Below are 6,827 nucleotides of genomic sequence, written 5' to 3' on the forward strand. Positions count from 1 at the left end.
GCACAGTTATCCTCAGATACCATCATACATTAGCCAAAAACAGGTTTTAATCCTCATTGTGAAGTAGGTTGCTAGATCTAAAGACTTGCGTCATGCTGTAGACGTGGGATATATGGATTTCTGAAAAAATAAGAGAAAAAGGATAAATTTTTTAAAATATATGTTGACAAGATAGAGAAATGTAAATCCACTTTACAGTTATTTGGATTCCAATTGCTTTGTTCTTTTTTTTGTTTTGTTTTTAAGATTTTATTTATTTATTTGACACAGAGAGAAAGCAAGAGATCACAAGCAGGTAGAAAGGCAGGCAGAGATACAGAGGCAGGCAGGTTCCCTGCTGAGCAGAGAGCCCAATGCCATTGGATCCCAGGATCCTGGGATCATGACCTGAGCCAAAGGCAGAGGCTTTAACCACTGAGCTACCCAGGTGCCCCCCAATTGCTCTGTTCTTAAGTATATTATTTCACAAATTGATGAATATTACTGAGTTATTACTTTATGTTAGACACATTATGAGATCTGAGGCATTCAAGGATTTGTGTCTAACATAAGATTTGTGGAATCTAGTTTGATAACTGAATAAGAATGAAAATATATTGTAATAGGCTGAAATAATTGTCCAAACTTAACAAAGCCTATAAGGATTCACAAAGGAATTAGCAAAGTCCTACAGTGTGGGTTATACAAATGGTTTAAACATGACAACACTCAGAAAAAAAGCCATCTGTGAGTGTTACCTAGCCGTTAGCTTAAGTGCAGTTAGAGGCAGGATGAAGCCGATATAAATAACCTCAGCTGCCTTCGTAGAAGTTTACACACTGTCCAAAACCAGAGAATTCTGGTTGTAAGAAACAGAGCAAGAACAGAGGCTAGACATGATGAGGACTAAGTTTAAATATTAAATTCGGATGCATTTTTCTAGTGATCAGATAACAGTTTTTGGAGAAACATGTTCTAGGACTTGTTGGATAACTATTTTCAGAGTAATTGTAGAGAAACTTCATGCTGTATACTGTATTCTGTACATTTACAGATTTTCAGCAAAGTGTGTGCCATGTTGAGCCCTTCAAGGATAAATAGGTAAAATGCATTAGAACACCAACAGACTAGAAAATATGTACTATCATAAACAAAGGAGTGTAGCAAGAGAACCCCCTTGTGGCCAGAGAATATTTATACCAAATGAAGACTGTAATTAGAGCTGGTTAGATTTGTCTGATCATAGACCCAGCTCACTTAAGTTGTGGGTTCATTGTACCCCATTCACTAACTTGATGTCATCATGTTTTTCTATTTTTGTTTGCTTTTCTTTTCTCTTTTAAAAAAATTGACACATAAAACATACAAAAAATATGTAAATCACCAGTGTATAGTTCAATGAATTATCACAAATTGAACACAACTATGTAACCACACCCAGACTCAGAATAAGAATGTTACTGGCACCCAGAGTACTCTCCTTGTCCCTGCTTCTAACCATGACCCCTGCAAGGGCAGCCATTATTCTGATACTTAGCACCACAAGTAGGTTTTGATTATGCTTGAACTTGGGTAAATCTCACAGTATGTATTCTTTTCCCATCTGACTTCTTTCACTTAACGTGTCTGTGGGATTCATGGATGTAATTTTTTTTCTGGAGCAGTGCAGAATTCCATTTTGTGCATTTACTCTAATCTACTTGTTCTATTGTTAATGGGCATTTGAGTCGTTTTCAGTCTGGGAGATTATCAACAGCGCTGCTAGGAACACTGTTGTGCTCGTCCTCCGATGAGTATGCTGAGGAGAACGCAGAGATGCTAGAACTGCTGGGTCATAAACCGTGCCAAGGCTCAGCTTTCACTGATGCTGCAGGCGGGTGGGGCGTGGGCGGGCGGTCGAAGTCATCACACCCACTTCTAACTCCGCAACAGAATTGCCATTGTGCCACATTCTAGCTAACACGTGGTTGGTCTTTTTTGTTTTAGGTGAATAGTAGTATCTCATTGTGGCTTTATTTTTCATTTTCTTAGTGACCGATGAAATCGAATTATCTTTGCATCTGCCTTGCTGGCCGTTCAAGAAGTGTTCATTTTTCAGTCGAAAATCACTGTGTATGAGCTGTGGGTATTGAAATATTCTGGAGATGAGTTCTCTGTTGAATGTAAGAATTGGAACTCTCCTCTCCAAATTTATGGGATGCATTTTCATTCCCAGAATTGTGTCATTTGATAAGAAATCCTTCACTTGAATATTTTTCACCTTATCAGATTTTATGGTTAACAGTTTATGCATATTATTTAAGAATGTTTTGTCTACTCTGAAGTCTGGAAATGTTCTCTTATAATTTTCTTCTAAAAGTTTGATTGTTTTACCTTTCACATGCAGATTTGCAATCCATCTGGAAGTTTTTGAGTATGGATAGAAATTAATTTCTTTTCTGTAAGGCTATCTGGTTAATTCAGAACCATGTATTGAATAAACTATCATTTCTTGATCTGTACTGGTATATATATATATATATGTGTATATATATATATATATATGTTATGGTTAGAAGCAGGGACAAGGGGAGTACTCTGGGTGCTAGTTATATATATATGTATATGTGAGGGGTATACATATATGTGTATATGTCATCACGTGACTATGTATGTGTGAGTCTGTCTCTGGACTCTATTTCGTACAATTGGTCAGTTTGTCTCTCTTTCATCAATTACCCATTGTCATGTTTATGATGGTTTTACAATAGTTTGTAGTAATGAGTCCCCAAGTTTTGCTGTTCTTCTGTTCCAGTTATCTGTTTATTGACTCTTAGTTCCAAATTTATCTTTTGTTGTGGAGTCTCTGAGATGGAAGCTGTCCCTTTAAATGCCCCGCCCTTGCCTGTTGGCTCCAAGTTCAGTTCTGTCATAGAGGGCTCTGGAAGAGTCATTGCAAGAGAAGGGTTCTGCTTCCTGGTTCTGCAGGTTCTGAAACGTGGGGCTTCTTCAGGGTCCCGCTCCTACAGCACGCACAGCCATTTCAATGACGGGGCCCTCTGGGGTATGGGGGCCAGCAGCACCACCAGCCCACCGTGTTCCCCAGGATCCCCCCTTGAGCGGTTTTGCAGCCAGGTGACTCCTGTGAGATACCTCTCGCTGTGGCTTTCCCTAGCACACGAGGGGGTGAATTTCCAGCCATTTTCCCTTCTGCACCACAGGCACTTCTTTGCCATTTAGTGAGACAAGGCCATAACCAGGTCTTGCTCGTACACCTGCTGGGACATCTTCCTCTGTATCTTATTTCACCCTAAGGGTAAGATCATTCCTGAGATCCTGACATCTGCTCTTTACTATAGTTTTTGGTTTTTTACCTCTAGCTAATCCCTCATCACTACCATATGCTGTTACTGTAAATAGTTATTTAAATTAAACTTTCTCAGATCCTACCGTGTGGTTTCTTTCTCCTGACTGTATTCAGGCTGATACAATATCTTTATAATAATGTCTTCCAATATGTGAACATGGTATGTTTTTCCGTTAGTTCTAGTCTTGTAAGTCACATGATACATTTATTCCTAAAATTTTCATGTATCTTTTATTTTTTATCTTTTATTTCATCTATTTTTTATTAATTTTCCTGTTGTTCTTATAAGAGGAATCTAATAGATTTCTGGCAATTTACCTTTTATCCACTGAGCTTGCTAAATTTACATATGAATGCTTATAGTGCATATAATGTTCCTTGTTTTTCACATATAAAGTCATGCTTATGCTAATAACTGGGTTTATTTTTTCCTTTCTAATCCTTATACTTTTTATTCCTCTACCTTAACTTACTTCATGTCTAACTTTCCGTACAATATTGATTAGAGCTGGTAATAAAGCCTTGCTTTTGGAAAACTGGTTCAGTATTACACCATTAAATATGGTGCATGCTAAATTTGTTCACTTATTACCAGACACTGTATTGGATTAGGGAACATCCATTCTATTCAAAGTTAAGGTTTTTAAAATTTAAAAAAAAAAAACTTTTTATTTTTAGAGAGGGAGAGAGCACGAGAGAGAATCCTGAGCAGGCTCCACACTCAGTGCAGAGCCTGATGGGGGGGCAGGGTTCACTCAGTCTCACAACCCTAAGATCCTGACCCCTGCAGAAATCGAGAGTCCTATGGTCAATCAACTGAGCCACCGGGGTGCCCCTAAGGCTCTTTTTTAATATAATGAGTGGGTGTCAGAGTTTAAGTGTTTATCACTTGAATCGATATTATCATATTATCTTTATCTTTTTTGTTTATTGATATGCCAAATTACAGTGCTTCTTCAATGTAAAAACACCCTGTGTTATGACAATGAACCTGTCATTGTTGTTGGCTGTTCTTCCTGAGACTGAGTCTGAGTTTAAATCAGTTCACTTTCGATGTCTAATACAGAATAATATGTAATCAATAAATGACAAAGTAAATGTTTAATCATAAGGAAAGGGAATGATTTAACCATAAGAAAAATGTTCATTTTTATTATTTTTATTTTCTCAAAGAGACACTTTTCTTTAAATATGCTCTATCTCCTTTCAGAAAAGTAGATTGTGTCACAACGGCTAATACCAGGCTCCTCTTTAATCTTCACGACTCCTAAGTTGTCACTCATCTATTTCGTTTAATTCATTTTTGTCGTAAATCAAGCAGCTAAGGTACGGCAAGCAGAGGTGGGGGAAACTACAGAGGAGGAAGGAGAAGGCCAAGGAAGGAAAAATACTGAGAGGGCAGAAATAAAAAAGAAGGAACTATGAGGTGGGAAACCAAGTGGATGGAAGGAAAATGAAATCTTCGAGGCAAGACAGTACTGGGAAGTACATGACCCCAGGTTTGTACCGGCAAGAGGCTGCCGAAGAAGAACGGGGAGAGTGAAGAAAGAGAGAGAAGGCAGAGCCTCGTTTTGATGTCTCTCAGGTGAGGTAGCTCTGGCTCCCTGGTCTCCCGGACTCGCCACACAACATGGGTGATGCTCACTGCTTTGAGAGGTGGTTCCCTTATTCAGCTCCAGGATTATCTCAAGTGACAAAAAAATTTTAGCCATTCAGTTTTTGAGGGCTGGAGTGTAGGATTTAGGGCTTTACTCCAGGGAGGCCCTGGAATGATTTCAACTGCTCATTAATCCCACCAACCTCAGACTTGAGAGATGGGAATATCCTCTCTTCATAGTTTTCCACCTTCCATTTCTTTCTCTTTAAACAGCCTTTATATACTTTTTAAGAAGATTTGTTTCCTTATAAATAAATAGCATCCTCAAAACTTAATGAAAATATCAATTACTTTTATATTATGTGGTTTTTTAAAAGTATATTTTTTAACTGACAAAAGGTATACACCGCAGCTCTTGTACGTACTCTAGTACCTCAAAAAAGATGGTCATGTTACCTCCTAATCCAGCAAAGATGACATCCATTCATCCTGTGGTTTTTCTGTGAAGGTAGCTTTTTCATTTTCTGTTGCCCATGGTCTAATAACTAAAAATACTTTAAAAAGAACCAGAAGATTGTTATGTGTTTCCCTTAAATTCTTTATTGCACCTAATCTTATTCTTAGGTTCATGCAGTGCCTCACCTAATTTCATTCTGGGTTGGTTTTATGAGGTAGAATCTATGTTTATGTCCCAGAGTTTAGCACAGAGTGTGGCATATTGGTACTCAATATATTTTTATTAAGAGAAGAAAGAACGGATGGATGAATGGATGAATGAATTAATGAGTAACTGCAAAAGGCTAAAAATTAATCGCTTGGATTCTAGTCTTGTCCTTTGTTATAGTCAGAAATCTATCACGGCCTCCCAATGGCCTACCTCCTTGTACAACTCCTTCCCCTGGAGTGTGGCAGAGATCTAAAAATGATGGGGTATCACTTCCATAATTCATTTATTGTCTTTAAGAAAGTGATTGTCTTCAGTGGCCTTGAAAAAATTGGACAAGCCCTTAAAAGAAAGGGATGCTTTCTGAAGGCAGAGACTCAAGGCATGAAGGAGACAGACACAGAGAAGATTCTGCTGCTGACTTTGGAGGATTCTGTTGCCGCCATGTTGTATAAGACGAGTGCAAAGGCCATTGTCAAGAAACGGGGAGCAATCTCCAGGAGCTGAGAGTAACTTCAGGTTGGCAATCAGCAAAGAAAACCGGACCTCAGTCTTACACTTGCTAAGAATTAAATTCTGCCAACAACCAGAGCTTAGTGTTAGATTCCTTCCCAGAGAAAGATCGGATCACTGTTGGCCAATGTCTTGAGCGAGGCACCCTGAGCAAAAAATTCTTTTGAACCATGTTGGGTTTCTTGATCCTCGGAAACTAGGCTGTAATAAATGTGAGTTGTTTGAAAGCCTCTAGATTCATGATATTTGTTACAAAGCAGGAAAAAGCGAGCTCTTCTTCCTAAGACTTTGAATTTTGATGATGCCATTCTCCTGCTTTTAGCGTCTTCGTATTGCCGAATCCTTTCCCTAGGGTCATTACGGCCAGTTTGATGCTGTCAATCTGTGCCAGCAGGCTAAAATCCTTGGAGGTCCCTGATGACCCTGTGCTCTCTCTTGCATCATGTCTTCCTTGCACTTTGTAGGGTCCCAAGGTGGGCTGCCCTCAAATGTATCACAATGACATACTGAATATTTTGAATTGAGGCTACTTGGGAAACAGTCGGTGCAAAGACATTTAGAACCTTCTCTGACCCCCAGAAAGGAGGAGATAAATCTGTTACATGAAAAGTATCTTCCCTGTACTAAGTAGTAAAAAGATATCCTTATCACCAAAGAGAGGGAACTTAAAAGCCAAGAAAGCAGTAACAATAAACCTCAGTGTGTGTGTGTGTGTGTGTGTGTGTGTG

The sequence above is a fragment of the Mustela putorius genome, unplaced genomic scaffold, assembly GCF_011764305.1.
Source record: "Mustela putorius furo isolate JIRA1106 unplaced genomic scaffold, ASM1176430v1.1 tig00003853_pilon_pilon_pilon, whole genome shotgun sequence".
In the NCBI taxonomy this organism is placed as follows: domain Eukaryota; kingdom Metazoa; phylum Chordata; class Mammalia; order Carnivora; family Mustelidae; genus Mustela; species Mustela putorius.